Genomic DNA, 20453 nt, shown 5'->3' with positions numbered 1-20453 from the left:
AAGAAATTATTTCACTGAGGAGGTAACCCCTTCTCCTTTCATTTCAGTAGGATTTTAATAGTTTGTAGGATTTTAGGAAATAAGGTTGTGAGATGTCTCCCATTGACCTTTTGCTGTATTTAAAAAAGTTGTCCCATAGAATAAATATGAACATTTGCTTTTAAAATGATAGATTTTTTTAACCAAAAAGGATAATTTCTAGGAAATTAGATGTCTTTGTATTCTGAAATCACAATTCAAATTTTTGTCAACTCCCCTCAAATCATAGGAATATTGTAAACCATTTTTAGTTTTCAAATTGGTCTCTAAAGGTTATCCATACTAAAATAGGAATCAATCCAATCTCAGCATCTTCAACTCTTACTCTGTCATCCATTACTCTTAAGAAGAAGATTGTTCACCCCATTCACTAAAGTTTATGATTTTTCAGAGTGTAATTCTAAAATATAAGATATTTAAGATAAGAGGTATTATTACAAGCCTGCTTACCACGATCATCGAGAAACAGTTTATCTGACATTACCAATACTGCAAACCAAAATAGGGTAATGGCTTGAAATTTCAAGACAAGGGGTCTCATCACGAGCCAGCTTGTTCAGTTAAACTACTATCAGTGAGTGGCATTGTCAAACAGCTGGCCATCAAACCAGGACAATGGCTTTTTATCTTATGACAAAGAAGAAAAAGAAATGAAATACAAAATATGTTAAAAAATATTTTGAATTCATTCTGATAATCACACTCTTAATTGGATGGGACAATGGACAATCACATGGTTAAAAGGTATCCCTGTCGAAACTATAGATGTTTGCTGGCAGCAGAGGCTCTACCTATGACAGATGAGTTTATTATAAAAGGCTGATTTGGAAAGATATTCTATTTTATCATTACAAACCAATAAAGACCTGTTTCAAAGCTTAGAATGTTTTTATTTTCATAGAAAAGAGGGAGTCAACAAAATAGTTTCATTTTTCTCAGAATATATTGAAATCTAGTTATATTAGGAATTTCCCCATTGATTGAAACTCTATTTTTTGAAAAAGCTTAAGTGTTTCTATTTTTGAAAGAGATAACTGGTTCTTCCAGCGAATCGCCAATTGTTGTGCTCTACAACAACCCCCCATTTCAGATCATTTTTACTTATAAACATTAACGTATGAAATGGGTCCCTTTAAAATTTGACTTGGTATCAATACTATTATAAACCAAAAAAGTCCAAAAAATGAATAAAAGCGCTTTATAAAACTTTCTGGGCAAACCCTTAAAAGAAATCATATAATAATTTGTCATTGCGATAAAGCGATCGCAAGATCGCATATCGCAATGACACATGAATTATAATTAGGCACCCAAAGTTTTCCGCCGATGCGCATTCGGCGCATTCGGCGATCGGCGATATTCCATGTACATGTTATAATGCTCCATGCCACTAGTCCCGACGCGATGCGCATTCGGCGATCGGCGATCGGCGACACGCTACCACAGTTGTGATGTTCCCAAAGACTAGTCCCGATGCGATGCGCAATCGGGAATCGGGTATCGCGGCAATGTCATCCAAATCCTTATTGCGCTCAAAGCTTTTCGCCGATGCGATATCGCATTCGGTGATCGGTGATATCCAATACACGCCATTAAAGCACACTAATTACATCCCCTATTGCGATCCGATAAAACGTGGTTTTCAACGAAGAGCCGTTAAGTGATGGGATGGCGCAATTCATTTGTAATAAAGGCTTGATCTCTCACGCAATACTTCATCTACGCTCAACCGCCAAAACGTCCATTGCATGCTTAAGTGAATCGTTCACCCGAATAACGATATAATGGGCATTTAAGAAATGACGGATTGAAAACGGCTAATTAATAAGATCATGTCTTAAAATCTTTTCACCGATTGTATACGCGCCCATTTTAAAAGCTAAATCTCTTAGCTACACATCTATTCATATGTGCTGTATCACTTAAGAGTTTTTCATTGCTATCTCTGTGTATTACGCCCAATTGCCTCCTTGTGCAGAATTCATTCACAGAAGCTAGACCAGAAAAGATGGGAAAGAAGTCCAAGAAGACTGCAGGTGCTTCCGCAACACCATCTGCGGGACAAGCGGCCGCAAACAAGAAGAAGGGACTAATATCCGATACCACATGCACGGGGCTCACCAGAGTGACTTGGCAGGGCACTTATAACCTAATTGAAGCTGAGCAACCAGAAAAGATAGTGTCGCAAGCTAGTGTGGACTTACTCAAGAAGTCTGATGCAACTCTCAAAGATTTGGCCGACTCTTTCCTTCACAGGATAGCGGCCAGAGATCAAATTCTTCCTTATACTGACGTTGTGCGATGGGCGATTGAAGAAATCCCCATTTTGGACAGAACTTTTAGTACAAGAGATGGGAGGATCTTCGGATCATTCAAGCCGGATGACCTAAGGCAAATGTATCATTTGCCTGAACCAGAGAAAATATATAACAAAGACTTCTTGGAGAAGTTCGCAAGCGAGAATGAGATCGAATCTGAACCTATCAAGGATTGGAGGAAAAACCCCAACAAGCACAAGCACGAATCCTCCGGTAAGTACTCGGTCGATTCTTTAGCTTCTCCTTATTGTTATGCGGGAATTATGATGTGTAGGCTGTGGGGATTGCATGATTCTGCCAATTTTACCATTGAAATGGTTCCTTTAATGGAGGCGGCAGTAAACAGTTGGATTATGGATTGGGCTACTATCCTTTCGAATAAATTAGTAGTAGCTGTTCGTGATTTTAGGTCTCAGTCTATTGTTTCAGAAAGGAAAATGCCCCCGTTCTACTATAGTGCATATATCCTAGACACTCTTTGTTTCAATTCAGAATTTCCTGTTCTTGGGTGGAGGTGGACTCCACAGGACCCTTCACCCATTCATATATATCATCAAAAATTGTGGAAGTCTTCTTATAAAGACCACCTGTATCAAATTTGTAATGGTTTCATGGTGCCCATTTACTATTCCATTTTTGATAAACCCATTTCAAAAATTTCCTATCAAGCTTCCTTCGATTTACCAGCAGTAGCAAGTTGGTTTGGAGAAGAAAATTTCACCTACATCAGAGTTTTCGGCAGCAAAGCCGACCCACATGTTCTTCCTCTTTATGTTCCAGATAAGCTGCTAGCAAGGGAGATCGCATATCAGATCATGGCTGAGAGTACTACACAGACTCTCAAAATAGAAAAGAAGAGAGGATGGCCATCATTTCCCTTCAGATGTGGCGTTTATACTCTGCATGATCTTAAACATGCAGAAAAGGAAGCCACGAAGCTCCAGTCTTTAACGCTAGCTACGATCCTAAACAGACCATACGACCCAAAAAAGACTGCTTACAATGCATTAGAGCAGGCTAAGTTAACAAGGTTTGAGCATCAGAAGGATATGTTTGATGACTTGTTCATTGCCGCTGAGACAATTGGTCATGTTAAAGAACTCGCTAGGATGCGATATAATGATGTGGGATTAACTGAGTTCAATAAACTCAGAGAACAGAGGTTGCAAACTCTGCCTCTGCATTTACTGGCAACATCCCTAGCAACATCATCAAGCTGACCTGTTCAAGAACAGGAGGAGCAACAGAAAAAGCAACAGGAGGAGCAGCAGAGAAAAGAACAAGTAGAAAGGCTAGAGAAAGAACAAGCCGAGAAACAGCATAGAACACAAATGGAACAAGAAGAAAGAAGGAAGAAAGAACTGGCAGATAGGCAGAAAAGGGAGCAAGAAGAACAACAAAAGAAGGAACAGGAAGAAAAACAGAGGAGAGAAAAAGAAGAGCAGCAGAGGGAAGAGCAGGAGAAAGAGCAGCAGAAGAAAACCACCAATGTAGACACTACTATAGACCCCAATTTATTACAAGAATGGCAGCAATTTCACTCCATCATCAGTGGATTGGAATGTTCAAAAAATGGGGATACCTCTAAGACAAGTGATACTCAGGATGTTACCTCTCCTCAGGTTCTAAGTGGAACCAACGGCCCACCAAGTTCAAAAGAAGTTGAAGTTATTCCGAAAGACCCCTCTAACCAGATTATTCTACAAATAGAAGATATTCCACCATTGGATGTCTTCTACAGCCCGAGACACAGGGCAGTTGTAAAGCGGTCAAGGAAGAGACGAAGGATTGATCAACCTTCTATCTTCCCCGAACAAACGGTCACGGGTAATGTAGTATGGAAGGAAGAATTGGATCCCTCCGATGACTTAACGAAGCTATCACAGTATGCAGGCACTTATTCAGCGGCAACAATTGACAAAGCATCGGAGGTGATCCTTCTGTTGAAGAATAAGGACCAAGAAATCCTTGCGTTACAGGCAGAATTGATTGAAACAAGGCAAAAAGCAGCACAAGCTGAAGAACAGTTGCTGGCGCAACAGCAAGAGAACAATCAGTTGACTCAGCAATTGCAAGCGGAAAGGAAAAGGATCGATCAGGGTGCGATCCAGAAACAAAAAGAATTGTCGGAGGCGTTGGAGAATTTGAGAGTGGCGAATGAGCAAATTATGAAGACCAAAGACGAGCAGATTGCTCAAATGTCATCGCAGCTGGAGAAGATGAAAGGTGCATCGCAGGTAAAAGAGTTTAAAACAGAGGCATTATTGATAAAAAATGCGTTGATAGCTCAGGTCAGACTCTTATGTCAATAGATGGATCAAGCTGAGTCCCTATGTGAGCTGACTACAGCGATAAATCAACAGGTAGAAAAGGCCCGGACTGAACTAGATCAAGCGGACGAGGCCATTACTGCACATCTTGACTGGCAAGATACTGATTTGGGAAAAGCAGCAAAATTGCCCAGGATTAATGAAACACAGAAAGACATTCTTTTCACAGAATGGCACACTCAAGTGATGAAGGCAGAAAGGGCGGCTTCAAGATGTAAAACAACCACCAACAATCTAGTGGATCTAGTCAATAATACTCTTTACCTGGCCAATATGATTTCTCAATGTACACCGGGAAAGATGACAACTCCAAATGCATTAGAGTTAACATGCTACCCTGAATTAGAAGAAAAAGGAAGATTAATCGCTGGAGTTAAAACCTTATCCTTAGATGCATATTGGCTCTTTTTGATCAAGCCACATACACAGAGATCTGCCCTAAAGTGCCTTACAGACGCAATCAGGTGTATAATTCCTGATATCCAAGATGCCACCTACGCTGCACAGCTCAGTTCGCGCCTCAACAAACCTCCGGAAGTTGAGCCAATGCTTGCAATTAATCAACTCAGATTCAAAGGAAAGCAGCCGACTCAATGAGTCACCCTCCCGCTTGCCAGATCGCCAGCCAAAACAGGATCAAAAGTTATTGATACCAGTTTAGTAGGATTTCTGTTTAAGTAGATATTTAAATTAGATTAGTATTTATAGACCCTTTCATTGTTTTGGAAAGGGTCGTAAAATTTTGTAACAGACTTAAAGGCTGAAGTTTGCACTACTGTGCTTCAGCCTATATTCTTTTGTGAAACTCGACCAATGGTTCTTAATTTAATGGGAAAGCTGTTTTATGCAATTGCGCACTATTGTCTGTTGTTTGGAATGCTTTCTGAATTGAAGGAAGGACTGTGACATAGCGATTAATATATGGGAGTGTTAAGCAGCTTACATGGTACTTTTATCTGCATCTGTATTCATCCCTCTTATATACATTGCTGTGTTATTACTTCTTGCTATTATTGAATACATGCATGCGCTATAACAACAAAATCTCTATCTCTGCCCACTATTGGATGTTTTGTGATTTGCATTTCTTTTAATCATGTATGTAACAATGATATAAATGATAGTGTAGTAATTTCGCTGTTATCGCTTTGTGTAACTATTTATGCACAACAATCTTGAGTAATTTAACATCTATGTTTGAAGACAGAGTCATCTATATGCCTGTCTAAAAGCCTAGATCATCAAACGCTACACTTTAGAGATCGATAAAACCCCGGGATAGATTATTGTTATTATATTCCTGCCGATAGTTGTAGCTATTCGCTTATCACTACCATAATCTATAAGTTGCTCATCCATCCCATTTTTATCCATTTTTGGGAAACTGGTCCCATTATCCCCAGTCGGAGCCACTATTCCAAACGGAAAAGGAGCTGTACTAAGGTCCGGACCGGGTGGTTTCCCCTATGTTGTTGCAGCGATTTTCGAGGCCTCAACAGGTCCATGCCCATAGTGTGAGTTCAATATATCATAAGGATAAATCATAAAATGAAGGTGCCGGAGATCTGGATGTGTTACAACAAAGCAAATATAAAGGTATTAATAATGATGATATTTTTCTTAGTTATGTTTTAGATGAATATGATGTAAATATTCCTAATTCAAAAATTCAAGAGGATAATGAATGTGATAGAATGAAGCTCCTTCAAGCTAAATATGACGAAACCATGGTTGTAATTAACAAACTATTTGTTGATGTAGGAAGGCTAACATGTGTATGTAGAGAGCAAGAAAAGTTATTACAGATCTATGATGCCAAGGAGGTTGAGATCAAAGGATAAATTATCAGGTTGAAGACCTGGAATGAAGAATTCAAAAGAGTTGAAGATTTAAAGGGAAACTAGCTGAAAGAGAGAGAGGGAAGAATTGAAAAACTATAAGCTAAAGTGGTCTCTATGCCGAAGTAGCTAGAACATAAATACATTCAGCTAAAGGAGGAGAAGGCACCAAGGCCTTAGAAAAAATTCTTAAGAGCCAAATATCTCCCTTGATCATATTTGGTCTAGGATTTCAGAAGAGACTTTAGCACTTAAGAAAATACAAACAATAGTGGAGCACCAAAAAATATGTTGCAAAAAAAAGGCTCCAAGATGAGTAGCATAAGAAGTAACAAGAGGCATATACAATAACATTAGAAAAAGGAAGCACTTTATTTAAGGAGACCATTTGATCCAATAAAATATTATGGGGATCTAACAGATTTCAAAGGAGAATAAACAATCCCTTTGCTCCTTTGATAGATGAGGTTTGATGTTTTTCAAAAATATGGATATGTTGTAACCAATTGTACAAGAATAATTATAGATCTAATCATAAAAGCATGTAACAATATGGGAAACATAGGAGATTACTAGCAATCATGTATACTATTTGATTTCATGGTTATTGTTTCTCATGTAACCTATTTGGTCACAAGGCATTTGATTGTAGATTTCATGCATAGAGTAGAGGCATGTTTTATGTATGGAAGATATCTAGTAGAGGTTTTGATCTCCTTTCCTAATACCTTGGCCATATGAGGTGCTATACTTGTGACAAACTTGGTCACATGGCTAGATATTACAAGTTGTTCAGTTTTTCAAGGAAAAATAAGAAAAATGATTAGCTGACCCAAAGTAGGCCTAGCGGAAAATCATAAGAGAATGCACATGCCAAGAAGTAATCTACCAAGGTGTGGAGGAAGAAAGCATAGAAACAAGTGAAGTAGAAAATCTAGTCCCTAGTGGAGTCCATTATTCTCAAATCTATTCACAAGAAGGTTGCAGGAGTGTATGTGACGCTTGCATGGTCTGAAGGGGAGTGTACGGAAACAACATGAGGAGCATGAATATTTGATGCAAATGAGTAAAAATACTAGATGCGTGATATGTTCGAGAGCCAAAATGGACAATCAGGTTCGCAAGATCAACAAGAAGTCAAGAAGGTATAATGAGCTCAGGGGGAGCTATGTATGCATCTAGGGTTTCGAGGGTTATGTATTATTTTTATTTTTATTTTACTCATTCAATTGTAGTAAATACATATTGTATACATGATTGGAAAGTTGTAAATAAAACATTTATATGTACTTGTTCATGATCATCTCTTGCATTTTGGTTTAGTAGCCCTAGTCTCAATCATGCATAAGAGAGAGAGAGGGAGAGTCTATGTTGTTTTGGAATGCATAATAGAAGTCATATGTTTCAGCCATGTAAGCACTATTGTGTGGATTTGATTGGCCCTATACTATTGTTTCTTTTATCATTTGTCTGTTGACTGAGTGGTCATAGTGTCAAGCATGCATCTATTTCAACCATGAATGAGCCTTTTGGAGTCATTGTTTTTAGTCCTATATGTACCTGTATATAATTGACATGGTGGTTGAACTGTCTTTGGTTGAGCCATGCATGAGAAGAATCATTTGTCATAATCATGCATAGAAGGAAGCATTGGTTTAGGCATGCATTGAAGAGAGTCATATTTCAGCCATGTACAATCATGATATAGCCATGTATTTTCATTCCATATCATTGGATATCATTAGTCAAAGTTGTTTGGATCATTAGTCCAACTTGTAAAGCCTCTTGCATGTGGAAAGGAGGCATGGGCTCAATAAGAGTAGCAACAACATAATTCTTTGAAAAATACCATGACGAGTTATTTGCAACTCGAATACATGTTTACGAAGAGCATGTTTCATCAAGAAGAAGGTTATGGTGTTGGCATTATAGTCATTGATGTGCATTGGTTGTAGAGTGAGCAGTAGATTTATTTTTCTTAATGATTATTTTACAAGTGTTGTAGTTGATCATCTTTAATTAGAAAAAAAATAATATCAATAGTGTTCAAATAGTGTCAACATGGTGTTTCAGTGAGGTTAGGTTACCATTTACCAGTGATGTCAATGAATGAGAGTGAGACTAACCACTAGTATAGAGTGAGACCAACCATCTTGTAGCAAATGGAGATCATTTTGGTGAAGTGGCTAAGTGTTGTTATCAATGCCAAAGGGGGATATTTTCGGCATCATGGTGTTGGCGTTGATGCCAACCATGGGGAGTCAATAAGCTAGTTGGGAATTGATGTCAATAGTTAGATGGCTTGCACATGATCTTGATGTATGTGATTGTGATTAGAAGTTTGGATAAGGTGTATAGGTGTTGAGCAAGATGTTTGAAGTTGGATTGAAGTGTTGGTTGTAGGTTTGGGTAGTGAGAATTGAGTTTTCCATGAGTATAGTGATCTTTGCGATCTTACCATTGTCACAAAGAAACATTGCCACACTATTGTGTTCTTGTCATTGCCTGCACATGGCACTTGCTACAGTATCCCTAGCATATTCCCACGACACTACTTAGAGGTCTCAAAAGGTTAAAAATAAGAATTGAATTTTCCTAAGGTGTTGGTTGAGAATTCTTTGATTGATTTCGTCTAAAATAATTTTGATGGTTTGGTCATTTATTATTCGTCTTTGATTGAATGAACCTCAAAAGGAATATTGTAAATTCATTTATTATTTGAGTAATGATTGAACTGGTGATAATGGCTTGATTAGACCCAGGCCGAGAGTTTAAATGTGTTGAAGTAATATGATTATATGTGGTCAATGATTAGTGTGATGGGGAATTTAGTTTAAAAGGGTGATGCCATGTATCAATCTAAGGTTAGACAATGCGTAGAATATAGTTTGGATCATTAGCAGATTGAAAGATGTGATGGTGATGTGTTAGGGTAGATCAATTGAATAATGGCAGTGAGATGAATGTGTAGGTTGTTTGGGTTGCTAATCACTCCATACTGATGGATTGAGAACCCATTGGTTTGAGAGTCTAAGTGTTTGGATTTTAGAGTTCCCTTGAGTAGAGCATATGTGTAGAGATCCTTTGATGCCATGTGTATGTATGGATTTTTATGTTGTCTTCCATTGTGTGTTTGAATTGTATGGATGAATTAGAGATGTAATGTAATTTGTATAATGTTGTATGTTGTTGAGTCTGAGTATGGTTGAAATGTACTATCATAAGTAAGTGTATGTTTCTGATAGAGTATGGTTGAGAGTACGTATGTTGGTGACTTTATGAGCATGTTGCTAAATTTTTGTTGTTTGAGGTTTAGAGAGAGTTGTTGAATGTTGCTTGGGTTTGATGAGATATGTTGATTGAGTTGATCATGTTTGAGGGTACATTTGTTTTCCATGATCATATTTTTGTTTTGAGTTAGTTGAGTTTTTATTTGGTTTGAGCTAAGAAGATTTCATGGGTCCAGTTTGAAAATTGTGAGAGGAGACTCATAGTTGTTTTGTGCAAAGAGTAGTGGGCACTATTTTTAAAATGGATGAAATATGGTCTACAAGGTTTGAAGATTGGCGCCTTCAGTGGGCGAGTGGTGGCTTGGTGACAGGTAGTGAGCTGATGATTCAAGAAGTGGTGGCTTCCTTCAATTTGTGGCTTCAAAATTTTTGGGAGAAGTGGATTCCCCTAGGTGGTGGCATGGGAAACTATTGGAGTTTGGGGCCTCCAACAAGTAGTTCCCTACATAGTTGAGGGAGTGGTGGGTTTTAGTAGGTGGTGCCATGTAAATTTTTGGAAGTGGTGGTTTTCTTCAAGTAGTTGTTTGGAGTTTTTGGTTGATCACATGCATCACAAGTCAGGGCTTACACACTAGTGGTGGCCAATATATGATGTAAAAAGAAGATTTGAATAATAAAGGAGAAGAAGTAGACAAATAAAATGGTGGTTTTTCTCCCAAAATATTTACCCCCTTATATCTGGTGTTCATGTATTGATGTGTTTCTCTTATGTGTCTTGATGATTTAGATGTTGCTCATGGTTCACTTGTTTACATGCATTATTGTTCCTATGATCTCACGTGTTAGGCTACTAATAGGTTGATGATTCAATACATGTAAAGAAAGGGTTAAAAGTTCAAAAAAATTATCCATCAATACAATATTGATTCACCCTCCCCCCCTCCCACTCTCAATATTCTCAATTTCCCAACAATATCACTAATTTCCAATCTCCATTTGCAAAATAAGGGGGAGAGGAACTGGATTTTTATTTTGGGGATTTCCACATTAGTTTTATAAACACTTTGATAGATTCTCGCAAATTAACCACAAAGTTAAATACAGGAGATAAAGAATGATTATGTTGGGAGAAAGTCAAAGGTTTTGTGACATCCCTCGTGGATATTCATTTCTATTTTATGAACTCAAGGGGGTTTCACTGGGGGAGAAATACCATACAACATGCATTCATATTGGGGGATATATAGTGATGAAACAATGACATAATATATTGAGCATATATTAGGGGGTAAAGAGTTTTTATATTGGCATATATGAAAAATGGAGCTCAAAGTTAATGAAAAAATATAAAAGGGTATAAAAAATGTTAATGAAAAAAATTACCTACACTGCCTAGTGGAAGTAGGGGTTTATTAAATTGGGAAGGTGTATTGGGTTTATATTAGTCGAGGTTTAAATAATGAGATTTTTAGAAGTATTTTCCAATATGTATTCAAATTAGGGGTAGTGTTTAGTATGCCACGAATGCACATGCTATGTTGGAGGTTCATTGAGTGAAACCCCCGTGGATGAACTATCTAGAACTGGGTGGATTTTCCTTCCCCCTTGCAGGAGGAGGGGCTTGATTTGGTGCCTTAATTAAGATTTCAAGAAAACAAATGGATTTTGTGGGAACAGGATGGGCTTGCTCCGTCGACTTTGTCTCTCTTTCATTTTCCTAGCCTTAATCGTTTTCTTATTCACATGCTTCCTTCGCTTCCCCATCTTCCTCATTTAACTCTATTAAATATTCTTCATTTTTTTCTCCATATTCTACCTCATCCTCTTCTTCTTATGCAATGGGAATTGTTTCCTCAAGGGATGGATAAAAACCATTACTAGGTGAGTTAGCTTTGGAAGGATCTGTTACCTATTCTTCTTCAACCTCCTTCTCACTATTTTTAGGATTTTTGAGATTTATTGTTTCCTGTAAGTTCCAAAGAACTTCAAATATGTTGTTCCTTAATGTGGGTGGACACTCTTTTGAGACTTTGGATGAGGTTTTCCTTTTCAATGAAAACTCCTTCAACTACTTAAAGTAATATTGAACTTGGGTTCCTTCCTTGATTTCTTTCTTGAAAGGAGTTAATCTTATTGGTATTTTGGATAGTTTTTAGAGAAATGTGCAATGCATGATAAGAAATGCACTTGAAAAGAATCTACACATAATCAAGTGCCTGTTGGTGCAAGCTAACAATAATATTAAAATATTAATTACATCTAAATTAAAGAAATTGTGATGTAATAAAGACTTAAAGTATGACTGAAAATTAAGAAACTATAAGGAGGTGATAAATATTAACTTGAGATCGAAAGTATCTCTATATGTTGACTAACATAAACAAGAAAATTAACATTTCTAAAATAAGAGAAAAGTCTCGCAAGCTCCATAGTGAAAGAGAGCATTAGACCATTCCTAAAATGTTGTATGTTGAAAGAATTCATCATCATTGTGACATTAAGAAGGTTGAAGATGAGAATAGATTTTTCATAGAATGTCTTATATGTTAGATACCTAATCCATAGGGATTGAGGTAAAATTGGATACTCAAAAGTCTATTCATTTTATATTTTCGTAGATACTAAAATCTAAAAAATATTTAATGACAACAAAACCATTTTTTTTCATTTTTAAATAAAAAATTTCAATATTAATGATTTTGGTTCTAATAATAATCATCATAATAATAATTTTGTATTCTTTTTACTATTGCATGAAAAGAATTAATGATATAATTTTTTATAATCATGAAATTAATAATAATAGGATATTTTTTTAGGTTACAAAATATTTTTAAAATAAATGACTAAATCTCTAGAGCCCCACTCTCATTGATTTGTGATAAACATTATTTTGATTCTGAGACAATACTATGATATACATCTATTCTTTGAGGACATTGGATTTGATGATCTAACTATTGTTATTTCATGTGATGGGGAGCTATGATGTACTTCTTCTAGTTTTATTAGACTACATTGATGGTTGTGATATTGTGACTATTGATAATTTGATGTTACTTGTCATGCTTATAATTAAATATTAATATTGTGACTATATGTTACTAAAAATTATTTGACTATGGCAAGAGACCACCTTGCTACACATGCACATGCCGAATCAATAATTCTGGTTTGGGTCATTTCAGTGTTGTTGATGTTAGAATTTAGTTGGTGAATATTATATAATGCTATGATTTCTGATGACATGTTAGTGTTTTCACGTACAGGTCAAATGCTTGGTTGAATGAATTGCACATGGCTGATGGGGCTACATGAAGCAGATTGAACTTTCATGGGAGGGGTAAGACAATGTCCTTGAACTAATCAGGTGCTCAAAAAAATAGCTCAAATTTCAACTTTGTCGGAATGGTGTGGAACCTAGACGACCGCGTAGTGTTATTCATCCTAAATCTAGCATAACTGGTTTTGCGTGAAATGGACTTCGTATGACTCCAGAAACAAGTTCTGTTCACTTCCCCAAATAGGCAAATTAAAAAAAAAAAGACAACTCAGTCAGCAGTTCGTACTGCTAACGTGGCATTGATTGGGTAGGTGAGGTGGACATTGACTTGGTCAAAGTGTTCCTCGGCTAATGAAATAATGCCAAGTGGCACATTCTGAATGGTCAAATCTTCATGGTTATCATTGGTTGGAATGATGGCCAACCACGGGCTAACACATGGCCTAGCCGGAGGCCACCATGTGGCATCCCAGGTGGCTACCAAAAATGTTTCCATAGACCAAGTGGACGCATCAGGGGACGAACCCATGATCTTCCAACACACAACAGGAGCCAAATACCATTTTGCCATGGGGATGTTACTTAACCATATAAATTGCGTGTTTGTTTTAAATTTCAATGTCGCAGAGTTTGGAGAATGGGCTAGTCGCACGAGGCCAGCCCGCGGGCTAACTTTTGTTGTGAAGGATGCTACTATTAACTGTTAAGGTTTTTGTGACCGCCCAGAGGACCACCACTACTTGATTGCTACCGTTTGACCGCCGAGGTAACTGGCCCATGTGACACCTTATTGTTAAGCCGCCCACCGTTAAGTGACCGCCGAAGGAAAGGGACCAGCGTCGGGGGCTAGCCCCTGGGCGCATGCCCCCCCATATGAGCCTATTTGTCGCATTTTTAGGCCTTGGAAACCAAATTATCCGTCCAACAAATCCAACTAGATTTCGGTGGATTTGGTGGCCCGTTAGCAGTAAACTAGGTGAAAATGAGGGTTCGGTGCTAGATTTTGGGCATTTTGTGGAGCGAGTAGTGGAGAAACTAGGAGAGGTCATAAATTCTCCATTTTTTACCAAATTGGGTGTAGAAAGAGGCTAGGTAGCCATTTTTAAACATTCTGGACTTATTGGAGCAAGTTTCAGAAGCATTTTAGCATTGTAAACACATCTTTTTACACATTTGAGCATAATAGAGAGGCCCAAGCCATTGGAAGCTGGACCAAAGAGACGTAGCCCAGGAGGGGTGAACTCCTCCATCATGTTCCTGTTGTAATTTGTTATTGGTGATGTTTTGTACATTTATATGTTGTTGTTCAGTTTCTATTTTATGTTAAATTGCTTATAAAATTAACATAAAAACTCATTTTCGCTTGTAATAAACTCATGAATCCTTAAGCACATGAATAGAATTTTGTTTATAATCTGAGGAGGATTTTAGCACAACAAAACTAATATTCTTAATCAGATCATTTTTTGGTATCAGAGCACTAGGTTTTCTTTGTGCAAGAAGGATTTAACTGTTTGCAATTTTATGTCATGTTTACAAGGTTAAAACTCAAAAGATGACGAGGGAAGCTAGTTGGAAGCCCTGAATTTGGGTCAAGGGGAAGGAGGGCAAGGTTGCTACAATATCCAACACCAGTTCATCGTCAAGTTGCAGTTGAGACTCTAGTGAGTATGTCTCATGAAGGAGAACCTACAAACATGACAGAAGAGGAGAAGGTCTTCTGGAATGATTTCTTTGATATGATAGAGATGGTGAAGGTCCTCGACGAAGAGAGGAATACCAGGCTGCAGGGTGAAAGCTCCAAACTCCCCAAAGGAGAAGGTTATTCAGGAGGAGGTAATGGAAATGGAGGTAAACCTCCACCCTCTCCGCCATCTTCTTCATCTTCTTCTTCACATACATCTTCACCCTCTTCCACTAACACAACTGTTACTCATACTCGTCAACATACCTCAAAAGGAACTCGTAACTCACCCTTAATAAAACTTCATGTTAAATTTGAGCTACCGATGTATAACGGTGAAGTGAATGCAGAGAATCTTGATAATTAGATTCGTCAGTTAGAGGTCTATTGCAGGAATCAAAACCTTCAAGAGGATGACATCAAGATTCAGTTAGCTTCCTTTAGAATGGTGGGTGCAACACTAGTATGGTGGGAATCAAAGACACAAGAGGAGATAAAAAAACACAGTAAGGTCTCAATTTCTTGGTCTGATTTCATTGCTGCAATTAAAAGACAATCCTACCCTCTAGCTTATATGCAAAAAACCATCATGAATTGGTAGAACTTTCGACAACTTAAAGGTCAAAATGTGCAAGATTACACCCAAGAATTCAGAAAAAAGGTCTCTAATGTTAGGTGTATATTTGCAATCGAAAGACATGTTTCTGAAGTACATAGGGGGTTTACACAGTTACCTTAGGCATACTATCTTAATGTTTAATCCCAATAAACTAGATGATGTGCATGTGCAAGCCACTCATATTGAGGCAAGAGGGAAAAAAGCTCTAGAAGAGGGTAGTAAAAATCCATTTAAGGGTAAAGAGAGAGAAAAGGGTTTCAAAGGAAATAAAAATGCATTGATTAAGAAATGAGGAGAGAAAACAATATGTAAACATTGTTCGAAATAGGGTCACGATGAAGCTAATTGTAGGAAGCTTCATTCTGAGATGAAGCAAAAGAAATTAAACAATAAAGGAAAAGAAAAGACAGTTGTCACCATTCAAGAGGATTTGGGATCCGATTTGGGTGATGAAATTAAAATTACATCCATGGGGATAAAATGAAAATAATTCATTGCTAGCACTAGTGTATCAAATTGTCACACTAGTACTCCAAATGAAGAAACAAGGATTGAATTATTTCATGTGAGGGTAATCGCAAACCATACAAAAATCGACACATTTTTGATAGTAGGTATCAAGCCAACTTGATATATGATGATTTAGTCAAGAAACTTAATATTGAAACCATTTTACATCCCAAGACATATCCATTGGGTTGGATATGAAAGGACACAAACTTATAGTTTACAATAAAATGTATTCTTCAGTTTGCAATCACAACAAACATCATTGATGAAGTTGAATTAGATGTTGTACTGTTTGATATATCAGGAATTGTTTTGGGCAGTCCTTATCTTTATGATAGAAAAGAAATATTCTATCGTCATGAAAAAAGTACCACTTGTTCAAGGATGGTGTGGAGTATATTGTGACAGCTCATTGCAAGAAACTAAACCTTTCATTAGTTAATGCAGGGCAAATGAAAAGGCCAGAGAATTCAAGAAAGAATTTAGTGCTTCTTATGATCAAAACCAAAGTTGATTTTGATTATGAAGCATTTGATGGTTGTAATTCAAAATTGAAGACTAATTTGGTTGATGTTGTTAACCATGATGATGAGCTGTTTTAGAAAGAAAAATGTTTCCTTCCAAGAGGAGAATCCAACATGAAATACCATTGCAACAAAGGTGTCTTCTTTCTAACATTGACATGCATAGGATGTTAAGAAGGGAAAGTGCAAAAATAACAAATCAAATCCAAGGATTTTTTAACAAAAGGATCATCCGACCATCTCCTTTACCATGTGGTGCACCTATTGTTTTGGTGCCCAAGAAGAATGGTAAGCATTTCATTGAATGGGATTCAAGAAGTGGTTTTCATCAAAGTAGAGTTGTTGAAGGAGACATATGGAAGACGAAATTCAAAACCAAGAAAGGTTTGTTTGAATGGCTTGTTATGATTTTTGGTCTTTGCCATGCTCCTACTACTTTCATGCATATGAAGAAAGATGTATTGAAGCCATTTCTAGACATGATAGTCTACTTGGATGACATTTTCATTTTCAAAAAATTTCATTATGAACATGTCATGTGTGAGAAAGAAATACTTGATGTCATATGTCAAGAACATTTGTTATTGAAGATGTCAAAGTATATGTTGTATACAACTTGTTTGATGTACTTGGGCAATGATATTGGAGAGGTGAGTTGACGTTAGACCTCTCCAAGATTGATGCCATTATGGATTGGTCAATGCTCAAGATAGTCATTTAGATAAAAGGTTTTTTCGGGAGCAACCCAATGTTGGAGGAAAGATTTTGTTAATTTTTCTTCTATTGTAGCTCATTTTCATTATTTGGAAGTTGTGCAAAAGGTCTTATAGTGGGGAGGAAAACAACAAGAGGCATTTGATGCTTTGAAACAAATATCAGTTCAGCCTTTATACTTGCTCTACTATACTTGGAAAAGTCATTTGAGTTTTAGGTTGACGTATGCAACTATGCCATGGGTGCAGTCTTTATGGAATGTGGTAAGCCCATTTCATTTTGTTCAGAAATTTACAGTGGTGTAGTGCTTAAGTTGCAACGACAAAGACACTTTCATTGGATGGGTTTTCTTCTACTAATCCACTTGGTCAAAAGGTATACGAAAGGTATAAGCGACAAGTTTGTTGATGTACTTTCTAGGCCTATATTTTGTATAACTACTTTCCTCAAGCATCATTTTGTTTTACATGAAATTTATGTTCAACAAAATACATACTTTCAAGATGTATATTCAAGCTTGAGTCAACGGAATCAAGTAGAGGAATTTTTTTAGCATTTGCATCATAATGTGTTGTATCATCATGGTAAGAAGGATGTTGCTAATGATAGTAACATGGACAAAGCCAAAGATTTCATTGAATGACTCCAATTGGTACATCAAATAGTGCAAGATCAGCTTGAAAAGGGCAAAAGCAAGTACAAAGCAAGGCACGACAAGCATCGTGTAGATCACAAGTTCCAAGTCAATGATAAATGGATCGAGATTGGCAAGGTGAAGGAATTGTACCCTCACCTGTTGGACAACTGAAAGTGATCTTTTGGGGTCCAAAAGGTTTCCAGTGGTGAGGAATGATCAGGCGCTAAAAAAAATAGCTCAAATTTCAAAGTTGTTGGATTGGTGTGGAACATGAATGACTGTGTAGTTCTCGTCATCCTGAATCTGTCGCAACTCGTTTTGCACGAAACATACTCTGTATGACTTTAGAAACAAGTTCTGTTCACTTTCCCAAATAGGCGAATTAAAAAAAAAGGATAGCCCAGTTAGCATTCCGTACTGCTGACGTGGTGCTGACTGGGAAAGTGAGGTGGACATTGACCTGGTCAAAGAGTTTCTCGGCTAATGAAATCGTGCCAAGTGGCACATTCTGAATGGTCAAAATCATGTGGTTATTATTGGATGGAATGATGGCCAACCACGGGCTGACACGTGGTCCAGTCGGAGGCCGCCACGTGGGAGCCTGAAAGGCCACAAAAAATGTTGCCATAGACTGGGTGGAGGCAGCAGGGGTCGAACCTGCGACCTCCCAACACACAACAAGAGCTAACTACCATTGCGCCATAGGGATGTTACTTAACCATATATGTTGCCCATTTTTTTTAAAGTTTAATGTCGTAGAGTTTGGAGATCGGGCTAGCCACATGGGGCCAGCCCACAGGCTAACTGCCCATGTGAAGGTTGTTATTGTTAACCGTCAAGGTTTTTGTGACCACCTGGAGGACTGCCATCGCTTGACCACTGGGGTAATTTCCCCATGTGACAGCTTACTGTTAAGCCACCAATGGTTAAGTGACCATTCAAGGAAAGGGGCCAGCGTCAGTGGCTAGCCCCTGGGCGCATGGCCTCCCATATGACCATATTTTCCGCATTTTTAGGTCTCGGTGACCAAATTAACCATCCAACAAATCCGCTTGGATTTCGGTGTTTTTGGTGGCCCGTTAGTGGAAAACTAGGCGAAAATGAGGGTTCAGTGCCAAATTTTGGGCATTTTGTGGAGCGAATAGTGGAGAAACTAGGAGAGGTCATAACTTCTCCACTTTTCGATCAAATTGGGTGCAGAAAGAGGCTAGGTAGCCATTTTTGGATATTATGGGCTCATTGGAGCAGGTTTCAAAAGCATTTGAGCATTGTAAACCCATCTTTTTATACATTTGAGAATAACAGAGAGGCCCAAGCCATTGGAAGTTGGACCAAGGAGACATAGCCTAGGAGGGGTGAACTTCTTCATCATGTTCCTGTTGTGATGTGTTATTGGTGATGTTATATACATTTATATATTGTTGTTCAGTTTCTATTTTATGTTAAATTTCTCATAAAATTAACATAAAAACTCATTTTCACTTGCAATAAAGTCATGAATCATTAAGCACATGAATAGAATTTTGTTTATAATCTGAGGAGGATTTTAGCACAACAAAACTAATATTCTTAATCAGATCATCCTACCCTATAAAAATCCCATTGTGACTTGGTATAGAAGTTGTTATGACACTTTTGTATTGGATTTCACAATGCTATGAGAATTGACTATAAATTCCACACTCACTAGGGATTGATTGTAAATTCATCACTCACTAGGATTTACTAAGGGGCATGCATCAAGGAAGAATCATTGAACATTAGCACAATTATTCTCACAACAAAAGATGACTTAGGAGATAATAGTTTCATTTACTGTCATGCCCATATTCCACTCTTTTAGACAGATTTCTAAAGGGAAAGTGGTGTGGAACCCTTGCAACTTTGTGGAGAAACTCTTGAAGGGTGCAATTGAATTGGAACCCTTGACATCAGAAGATTTAATTAGTAAATAAATGGTTATGATGATGAATTAAAAAATTAAAAGAAATGAGACCAATAAAAAAAATAATAAATTTAAGTCTTAATCAAAATGTTAAAGTAAAAATAAAAGAAATGAGACCAATAAAAAAAATAATAAATTTAAGTCTTAATCAAAATGTTAAAGTTTGGGAATAGGGAAAAAAAGGTTTAAAAATCAAGAGCTAAGCTTAAAGATAAATGAAATATTCCCTCTAATAAGTCCTCCACCCCCCAACTTAGGAATATATATGGAATAAAATAAACCTTTAGAATAGTTAAAATATCCAAAACAAAATGGGGGGAAGAATGAACTCCACATCAAAAAATAGTGACAAATAAATAAGTGATACATATTTTCCATAAGAAAGGGGGAGCATACATGAAATTAAAAAGGAATAACTAAAAACCAGGGAAAATAAATTGATGAGAGAATCTCTTTGTGACCAAACCATAAATTAAAAATCTCCAACTTATATATTACTTGAGAAAAGTAGGAGTAGCTAGGAACAAGAATATGATACCCACATGTTGACTCTAGTTGATTAAACACCTTAACACCAAAACAGGGAGACTAATTTGGGATCAAGGGAAAACTAAGAGAAAAAATAGAAAATCTTGTGTGGGTGAGAGAAATTATCCCTTTTTAAAGAAAATAAGAAAAATACTGTCATGAGATACCTAATAAAATTATGACACTTGGATAGGTGAATAATCAAAATTTTCAATAAAGGTAAATACATGTTTTTCCATGAGGATCCAATTGAC

Source organism: Pinus tabuliformis, chromosome 8, assembly GCF_031772625.1.
Source record: "Pinus tabuliformis cultivar Carrire ecotype Pingquan chromosome 8, CPIR1, whole genome shotgun sequence".
NCBI classification, from domain to species: domain Eukaryota; kingdom Viridiplantae; phylum Streptophyta; class Pinopsida; order Pinales; family Pinaceae; genus Pinus; species Pinus tabuliformis.
The sequence above is the reverse complement of the archived record's forward strand: the minus strand, read 5'-3'. Positions refer to the sequence as shown.